The sequence below is a fragment of the Myxocyprinus asiaticus genome, chromosome 30 (assembly GCF_019703515.2).
Source record: "Myxocyprinus asiaticus isolate MX2 ecotype Aquarium Trade chromosome 30, UBuf_Myxa_2, whole genome shotgun sequence".
NCBI classification, from domain to species: domain Eukaryota; kingdom Metazoa; phylum Chordata; class Actinopteri; order Cypriniformes; family Catostomidae; genus Myxocyprinus; species Myxocyprinus asiaticus.
In genome coordinates this window covers 9,079,458-9,090,280 of record NC_059373.1, presented here as the reverse complement: position 1 = coordinate 9,090,280, position 10,823 = coordinate 9,079,458, and positions in this window count along the sequence as shown.

Here is a 10,823-nt window from a genome sequence, read left to right as displayed (position 1 = left end):
ACTTGCCATCATGTCATTCACAGTTTGCTGTTATTTGTATTTTTTATTTTTGGAACACAATGTAGAAATATTTGAAGAATTGTTACTTAGCCCTCCATACATCGTCACTTCATTGTGACAAGGGGCTGGCAAGCTTCAAAAAGGACAAAAAGGCAACATAAAAGTAGTCGATATGACTTCAGAAATCGTACTTTAGCCAACCTCACAAAGCTTTATGTGAGGGAAAAACAAAACAAAATTTAAATCATTATTCACTGATAATCTTCATAACCACCAAAACCCATGGCTAGTTTGTGTCTAGTCCTGTGTCCGAAGTAATTGACACAAACACGACAATGGTTCTCACATTTGTAACAGCACACTGCATTTTTTGCACCCTGGTGCAAATAATGGTATGCTATTTACACCCCAGTGCAAATAGTGCCAGATATAATTTGATCTCCAACCCTGGTGCAAATAATGGTAGATACAATTTTTTTTTGCAGCTGTATTTAAATACTAACATACAGTATATGGGCATCACTGCAGACACACTACATTAACCCCTACCCCTAAACCTAACCTTAACCTTACCTTAGAAAAATAACCTTGGTTTTATTAGGTATTTCACTGGTATTTTGTTGTGAATATACAGTAACCACAAAATTAACCATGGTTACTATATTACCACCATATTACTGTAGCAACACTGTCGTTAATTGCATTAAAACTATGGTTTCTATCAAAAATCATGGTTACTACAACATTACTATTGTAATATAGTGATGCAATCTACACACAAGCGATGCTGAGCTGCTGCGATTGACAGACCCTGCCTCTGGATCAAATCCTTCTCTGCACTCCCTGACATTCAACGTTACCAAATCACTGCGATGAAATCAACATTTATGTTCATTTTTACCTATTATTTTAAGTAGTATTAAAAGAAATATTAAGAGTGGAAACAGGAAATCAGATGGGAAAATGAGTGGAAGAAAAGGCTCGAACTCGAACCGGCGTCGCTAGGACAACAGAACACATTCACACCATCTTTACACCCCACGCCACTTCAGCGACACCTATTGTCTAGTTTGTCATATATTTCTGTGGTTCCACCAGACTACTGGGGTGCACATAGCTGCACTGTGTGGCAGATACGATTTACACCGGGGTGTAGATAGTCGCTCAGTTTTTGTTTTTTTTTTAATTGTGGACGCGAATGCAGGCTAGACGGAAGCTTTTGTGGAGGGCAACATTTTCACTGATTAATAACTCAGTTTCAGAAATCTTTGAACATAGCACATGAGTCGTATGGACTACTTAAAAAAAATAAAATAATAATAATTATGGTGCTTTTTGGTGTTTTTTTGTCCTTGTCTGGAGCTTGACAGCTCCTGGTCATTATGAACTGTCACTGTATGGCATGAGCTGCGTAACGATTCTTCAAAATGTTCTGTTGTTGTGATCCATAGAAAAAAATAACAACCGATTTGGAATGACATGAAGGTGAAGAAATCATTTCATTACTAAGGTTTCATTCCTTTTGCTCTATGTTTTTTTGGTCCTACTATTCATTAGCCATACAGTAAAAGACATATAAATACCATCAAACTGCCCGACTGACTGCTTACAGTGTATTCTTCTGCTAATCCTGCTTTCAGAACATCACTGCTCTTTTTTTATCATTTTCATATCTACTTTAGGGCATATTTATGGCACAGATTCGTGGGAATTAATACTTTGTTCCGTTAGCTGAATCTCACTGCTTAGTGTTTCATAATAGGAGCATGTGTGTGGGTGTGCGCATGTGTGACTGCGAGAATTTATGCCATCATATTCCTCTAAAATCTGAGTGTTTCATAACCATTTTGTTTTATAGGACTCCTCCAGTTGCTCATTACACTGTCAAACAGTGCTGTGGTTAATGACCCGGGGAAGGGCAATCACTTATGGCAGAGAGGGCCAAATGAGGACTGCTAATCACTCTGCTCCAAAATAATCTCTTATCTTTAAAGCACCATATTTCCCTCCTTAGAGGCAGAACTTTGAGCGTAAAATGCAGGGAATGAGATTGACAAAGAACCGATGGCATTATCAGTAATGTCTGCCTCCGGTAGACAAAAAATGGTTGACAAGGTTCAGCTTGTTTGGAAAACTCAAGTGATCACACATTGTGTTTACTTAGGGAGGCTAACTGAAGACATGTGTTGGCCTTTTCAAAGTCTCCTGGTAATGACTATGATGGATAGAATGTACAAAAGAAAAAGAGTGGAAAGGAATTTCTGTTTGCAGAAATAATGGAGGGGATTTGTTAGTTTTTTAAAAGGATGATTAAATTACAGTCCTTACTTGTGATACTGCTTTTTATCTGTTTAACTAGAAATAAACATAAAGGAATCATTTATAGCTTTAAAACATCACTGTATTACAACAAAAGACTATTTAGCCATTATCACTAATACTATAACTATTCATACTTATTAATATATTTTCCACCAAAACCTATCTCCGTTTGTGCTACGGACATGAATAATACTGTTGTACTGTGCCTTAAAAAAGTATTGCACCATAACAACACTCCTGTGTACATCATGGTGACTTAACCCTATATAACCATACATTTTAAAACCATATAAGCCTTTTCTGATCAAGATAAAGCAGCCAGAGAGTATATTCACCTTAATTCTCCCCTATTGGGAGGAAGTGATGCTATGAACATGTGGATAATTATGGATTATTGTGTACTAATGGCATATGTTGTAACAGTGGCTCAAACCAAAGTATTGATAGTAACCTTAACCATCAATTAGTTGAAAATGTTCACAGACCAGAACAGTGGATTGGGAACATATGAAATTGTTATGTGTTTATTTATTGGGGGGAATAAAGATACATTTTTTTTTTTTTTTTATTTTTTCCATAAATCACTGTGACGAGGAGGAGGGCGTGGCCGGCGCTGAATCAGCTGATCAGCGGGAGAGCGAGATAAAGTGGCACTGGAGACGCCAGTTCGGGAGAGAGAGAGAGACACATGTGGCTGCGCTGCATGTGTGTTTGTGTTCCTTTATGTTTTATGTTGTTTTAAGTTAATTTATATCATTAAACTTTAGGTTTATTGTTCAGCCGGTTCCCGCCTCCTCCTTGCCCGTCCTTTACTGTTACACTGGTGCCGAAACCCGGGAAGGAGGAGGGATGTGCTGTCGCAGAGTCCTCGCCGCAGCCTCAGCCGTCTGCCTTGGGACGGAGTGGTTACTGCCGGCCACCGAGAGCTGGAGGAACTGTTGCCATTCCGCCGAAAAGGGGAGGAGTGGTTCCGTCCGCCAGGGGTCGGAGGGCTCGCTGCCATCCACCAGGGGAGGAGCGAGCTGTCGTCCGTCAGAGGGGAGGAGCGGCTGAGGACCGTGCGACGGCGTGTCCGGGAACCAGCAGGCAAGTTTTCTCTCTCTCTCCTTTCTCTCTCTCTCTCTCTGTGTTTCTGGCTCACCCTTTCCATCTCCCCACGCCTCCCCTCGTCTCTCACCAAGGTTCCCAGGAGGAGGGGTGGACCACCGGCTGACAGAACAGCCGGAAGGGCAGCGTCTCCCCTCCAGAGACGGGGGGCGGGAGGGCTGGGGGAGTAGGCCAGTCTGGTGGCGCCCCGGCCTGAATTGGGCAGGGGAGGTGTGTGACGAGGAGGAGGGCGTGGCCGGGCCGTGAGGGTGCACGGCTGGTGCTGAATCAGCTGATCAAAGGGAGAGCTAGATAAAGGGGAACCGGAGATGACAGTTCGGAAAGAGAGACGCGCACACGGCTGGCTGCATGTGTGTCTGTGTTACTTTATGTTTTATGTTGTTTTAAGTTCAGTTATCATTAAACTTTATGTTTATTGTTCAGCCAGTTTCCGCCTCCTCCTTGCTCCTTGCCAGTTTCTGCCTCCTCCTCCTTACTGTTACAATCACAAACTAATTCAAAAATATATAATCTTCTGATTTAAAAATATCTGCCCTTATTGACATTTCGCTAAGCTCCACCCCCCTTGGTTATAGTTGCTTGCTCTGACTCCCCATTGGAATGAATGGGTGATTGCCGTGAACAATGTGGTTTTTGGTAAATTATTCTCATAAACGGAATGGATCATATTTTAAAGTGGGCTGGTATGAAGTGTGACACTGTAATGCATATTAATCTGAAATTTCTGTATATAAAAAAAAAAAAAAAAAATTGCACATTATTTTGATTAAAAACTGTGGAGACTGTGAATCAGAATCAAGGCAAACGATTATTACAGTCACTTGAAAAGAGAAAAACTTATAGCTAATAGCGATTACACATCTAATAACATTAGCGTAAGTGAATAGAGCTGTTTATAACATCTCATATCACACTCATTTTGATGCTGTTTATTTACTATCGCTTTTACTATGACTTGAATCAACACATAAATGAATTAACGTTCAGTTATTAGCTTTAATTTATCTTGGAGCAAATGTAGGTGTCGTTGCAGATGTTATAGGTTCATTTGGGAATGAGGGCTGACACAGTTTAATTCATAACATGCTCTTCTTCAGATTTATTTAATGATTATTTAAAAAAAGAATGAAAAACACTGCGTGTATCATCTCTGGGTAACTCGTGTCACTATTACAAATGACCCGGCAATGTATTTATTTATTTATTTATTTTCATTGATTTTTTTACATTTTTTATTTTTTTTTTAATATAATTTTGATAAAATCAGGCTTAAAAGTACTCAAACCTACATTACTTCCATAGGCTGTCATTGGAAAATAGCACGTGTCAGGGTAATGGCGGCCTGGCAAGAGTTGCAAAGACAGGATTGGTCAGAAGCACTTTTAAGGCGGGGCTTAGCGAAGTGTCAATTAATAATATTATCAATGTACTGTCATTGAGATGGACATCTATAATAGCAATATAAAATGTAGTATGCTAAATTTAATTGGCATGCAATGGCAATTCAATGTAATATAGAAAAGAAACAAGACAAGGGAGAAAACATTTTTGTGCATTTTTTATATTTGTTTTGCACAGTATGTTTGCTTTCAATCTGAATGGAATTAATGGCAGATTATTTCCCACACTTTCAACTCTGTTTTAAATACTTTAATTTGACTTGGCCTGGAGAGGAGTAATTAAAAAAAACAAAAAAAAAAAACAAAACAAAAAATTGACATATTAATTTCTCTTTTCTCTCTTTATATTGTTTTCTTTTCTTTCAAGCCTGCACCATACACAGTCTGTTGAATATTTCTGGCTTTTGCCACAACCTCAGATGGGTATCATTACATATTGTTTTATTTATTTATTTGACAGGGTGTTATTACTGTGCCAAAGGATATATTCCAACATTTCTTATTTTTTATTTGTAATTTTTATTTTATTTTTATTATAATAAAATACTTTCTATTTCTATTATATCGTTTTTTTTTTTTTTTTTTTTTTATTTAATGTTATTACAATTTTTAAAAATAATCTTAACACCTTAACACTTTATCTAAAGAGCCCTTTTTACATTTTGTCATAAATATATACAAATATTACTTTCACAATAAAGAGGTGAATTTAATATGAATTTGTAATCATAAAGTGAACTGAAGTGAACAAGCAAAGTTCATTTCAGGAGAGATATTTACTTTATAATCTTGTATGTACCCAGATCTCTCACCTCAACCAACTCCAACAGTCCTCTTTAATAATTCTTTCCTTTGCCTTTCCACGTTTCTAATTTTCGATTTAACCCCTTGGATTATGTGTGAAATTATCCAGATGTCCTCAAAAGCATTGACATGACAAGTATATGTCTTTATTGACAGATGGAACAGTCTTTTTCTATTGGTTGTCCTTAATATTCCATTTTTGTTTGCACAAATAAAGCTGTTTCATAACTGTTGGCATATATAACCCTACATTCCATATTTGATGGCACAAATAACTCCACTGCACTTCAAAACCATTATATGTCCAGTTGGGCACTAAGAAAAGTTCATGGATTAAATGAAGCCTTTAGTGATTATTGAAACCTTGACAATACACATATTTCTAAAGTGGATTAGCTCTGGTTTGTGCATTTGTGGATTATAACAGAGTGCATACTGTAAAGTTCATAACCTCTATTCAAAGGGCAGATGGTTTGTTGTTTGTTGTCACGGTACAGTTCATATGGGGTAAAGGGTTTAGCCTTTCCTGACCTTCACGGTAATTTGTCAAAATAATGATTATATCGGGCTGTTTGTGAAACATTCTTAAATGCTCTTAACTTATTAGGTAAAGATAGGGCACTGATGTTTTGTTTTTTTTCTTTTATGTTGCAAATGGATATACATCAATATATATGACATTATATAAATATACATTGCTGACAGCAGGACAGCAGGTTATACAACATTTTATCAATATTGTCATTCAGTTTTTTGAGTTGATTCGGCACTGTGGGGCAGTGTTATTATATTTTGGGATTTTTTATTTAGTTTTTATTTCTATTTTATATTCAGTTTGTTTTAGTTAGTTTTCACAGTTTGTCTATTAGTTTTAGTTTTGTTTTCTCTGTGTTTTTTAGTTTCAGTTCAGTTAGTTTTTATTTTAGTTTTAGTTTTAGTATTTTTTTATGGCTGCCAAAGCTGAGCGTTTACTGGTGTAATTTAAAAAGTCTAACATTACGTTTCTCTGGGCAGTCTTGTGTTATGTCTGTCTAGTGGTATTTTCATGTTTAATGTGGATTGTAAATGTTGCACATTTTAAATATAGGGCAAATATGGGCAAAGTGACAAAATACATTTAAGCTTGATCCACACTGTACCCATATGTATTTCATGAAATGATTATTAATTATTACTAAACTAATCTTTGGAGAGTAAACAATTAAAGGGATAGTGTACCCAAAAAATTACAGTTCTCTAATCATTTACTCAACCTCATGCTATCCCAGATGTATATGACTTACTTTCTTCTGCTGAACACAAATTAAGATTTTTAGAAGAATATTTCAGCTCTGCAGGTCTTCATAATGCAAGTCAATAGGGGCCAAAATTTTGAAGCTCCAAAAAGCACATAAATGCATCATAAAAGTTATGCATATGACTCCAGTGGTTAAATCCATGTCTTTAGAAGCGATATGATAGGTGTGAGTGAGAAACAGATAAATTTTTAACTTTTTACTGTAAAACTTGACATCAGCAGTCTCCTTGATAATCATGATTTCAAGCTTGATTATATTTCCCAGCGCCATCTAGCACTCTGCAAGCTGTACTAGTAAGTGTAATCGAGCTTGAAATCATGATTGTTCCTGTAGACTGCAGTTGGAAGATGTTCAGTGAAAAAGGAGTTACATTTTGATCTGTTCTCACCTAAAACAGATTAGATCACTTTAGAAGACATGGATTAAACCACTGGAGTCTTATGGATGACCTTTATGCTGCCTTTATGTGTTTTTTAGAGCTTCAAAGTTTCATACCCCATTCACTTGCATTGTATGGACCTACAGAGCTGAAATATTCTTCTGAAAATCTTTGTTTGTGTCCAGCTGAAGAAAGAAAGTCATATACATCTGGGATGGCATGAGGGTGAGTAAATAATAAGAGAGTTTTCATTTTTGGGTCAACTATCCCTTTATCTTTTTGAGGTTTAAAATGTATGATTTTACTTTGGGATGTGCGGCAGAACTCATTTCATGACCACTGGTGGGAAAAGCAATGGTAAAGAAAATGAAAGAAATTTTAGGTAAATCTAGTTAAGCTTATAAACAAGTAAAAGTTAACTTAATGTTATGATGTGAAACTGTAGAAGAAAATATAAAAAATTCAAATATATATATTTTCTAGAGAATAATTTTCCTCTGTCCCACTTTACCAGTAGGCCCTGCTGCTTAAACACATCTGGGATTTGGTCAAAAGAGGATCTTCAAAGGATCTACAGGTGCATCTCAATAAATTAGAATGTCGTGGAAAAGTTCATTTATTTCAGTAATTCAACTCAAATTGTGAAACTCGTGTATTAAATAAATTCAGTGCACACAGACTGAAGTAGTTTAAGTCTTTGGTTCTTTTAATTGTGATGATTTTGGCTCACATTTAACAAAAACCCACCAATTCACTATCTCAAAAAATTAGAATACATCATAAGACCAATAAAAAAAAACATTTTTAGTGAATTGTTGGCCTTCTGGAAAGTATGTTCATTTACTGTATATGTACTCAATACTTGGTAGGGGCTCCTTTTGCTTTAATTACTGCCTCAATTCGGCGTGGCATGAAAGTGATCAGTTTGTGGCACTGCTGAGGTGGTATGGAAGCCCAGGTTTCTTTGACAGTGGCCTTCAGCTCATCTGCATTTTTTGGTCTCTTGTTTCTCATTTTCCTCTTGACAATACCCCATAGATTCTCTATGGGGTTCAGGTCTGTTGAGTTTGCTGGCCAGTCAAGCACACCAACACCATGGTCATTTAACCAACTTTTGGTGCTTTTGGCAGTGTGGGCAGGTGCCAAATCCTGCTGGAAAATGAAATCAGCATCTTTAAAAAGCTGGTCAGCAGAAGGAAGCATGAAGTGCTCCAAAATTTCTTGGTAAACGGGTGCAGTGACTTTGGTTTTCAAAAAACACAATGGACCAACACCAGCAGATGACATTGCACCTCAAATCATCACAGACTGTGGAAACTTAACACTGGACTTCAAGCAACTTGGGCTATGAGCTTCTCCACCCTTCCTCCAGACTCTAGGACCTTGGTTTCCAAATGAAATACAAAACTTGCTCTCATCTGAAAAGAGGACTTTGGACCACTGGGCAACAGTCCAGTTCTTCTTCTCCTTAGCCCAGGTAAGACACCTCTGACGATGTCTGTGGTTCAGGAGTGGCTTAACAAGAGGAATACGACAACTGTAGTGTCTGTGTGTGGTGGCTCTTGATGCCTTGACCCCAGCCTCAGTCCATTCCTTGTGAAGTTCACCCAAATTCTTGAATCGATTTTGCTTGACAATCATAAGGCTGCGGTTCTCTTGGTTGGTTGTGCATCTTTTTCTTCCACATTTTTTCCTTCCACTCAACTTTCTGTTAACATGCTTGGATACAGCACTCTGTGAACAGCCAGCTTCTTTGGCAATGAATGTTTGTGGCTTACCCTCCTTGTGAAGGGTGTCAATGATTGTCTTCTGGACAACTGTCAGATCAGCAGTCTTCCCCATGATTGTGTAGCCTAGTGAACCAAACTGAGAGACCATTTTGAAGGCTCAGGAAACCTTTGCAGGTGTTTTGAGTTGATTAGCTGATTGGCATGTCACCATATTCTAATTTTTTGAGATGGTGAATTGGTGGGTTTTTGTTAAATGTGAGCCAAAATCATCACAATTAAAAGAACCAAAGACTTAAACTACTTCAGTCTGTGTGCATTGAATTTATTTAATACACGAGTTTCACAATTTGAGTTGAATTACTGAAATAAATGAACTTTTCCACGACATTCTAATTTATTGAGATGCACCTGTATTTCCCAGTATTGTATATTTCTTAATTTTTGCTTTTGACTATGGTAGAAGACATCCTAAGCTTTCTTCAAAGTTACAATGTTAGGTTATGTGTCATTTGGATCATAACTTTAAGTGTCAAGAAAAGAAAAATTTCCAAAATTGTCCCACTTTGCCCATATTCACCATATTATGTCAAAAACTAAAACTAAAATGAATTCGAGATTTTTTTAAAATTTTATTTTAGTTAGTTTTGGTGTTATGAAAAAGTATATTAATTTTCAGTTTTTTCCAATAATTTCATTTTATTTTAGTTAACGAAAATGATTTTAGTTATTTTTCGTTTTCATTAAATAAAATAAAACTGCTGTGGGGATGCCAGTTTGCCTGGGTTAGCAAAATCAATAATCCTGAAAGCTTTTCACCAATATGTTTTATTTCTCCTGGCATAACCACTAGATTACATTTAAATACACAATTTAGCATTTGATTTGAACTGGATGTTCACCATGTTATTGAGGATTTTTCGGTTTACCCAAACTGACACTGTGTGTCAGCTAATTCCTTGTCTGAATGATGGTTAGGGACATTCTGTTGCAGTTATGATATGAGAGGGAGAGAGAGAGAGAGAGAGAGAGAGAGAGAGAGAGAGAGAGAGAGAGAGAGAGAGAGAGAGAGAGAGAAAAGAGGCATTTAAGTGTACTTTTGTGTGAGTGTATGTGCATGTTTGTTGAACAATACAACATGCAATGTATTCGACAGACAATTCATCCATAAGGACTGTCAATGTATTCAACACATATAGTTTCTCAGTACATGCATTCCATGGGAATTGAGCCCACTGAGCTGAAGGAATACATAGCTTGTATTTGATTGTATTCACTTTTGCATTTCATAGTTCAAGGTGAGTTATGGAGTTCAGGCCAGTTTGGATGTTTGTTAGTTTGTCTGTTACAGCTAAAGGCCATTCATGATGCCCAACGCTGTATGAAAAGGAGTGAATCTGAAACTGTACACATACTACTTTTGCCTTGACAATGGTAAACGATATAACATAACATGCATGATGAGATGAAATTATATCTATTTGACTCATGTCAACCATAATGGCAGGCGAGGAAAGGATCTCTAATATTCCAGTAAGGAATCTTTATTCATCGCCACAACAGAGGCTTGTGAAATTAGTTTTTGGGACTTTCCACCAATGTCACCAAAAAAAATAAAATAAAATAAAAATACAACATAAAAACTTTTTGCAGAGAGAGTCCTGCTGAAGCACAATGTTGATGTCTTATTGCTTGAGTTAGAACCAAAATATAACCAAAACAGGTTTGTTAGACTATGATCTTGCTTGTGGGAAATGAGTTTGGCTCAACTCTGCATAAATGTATA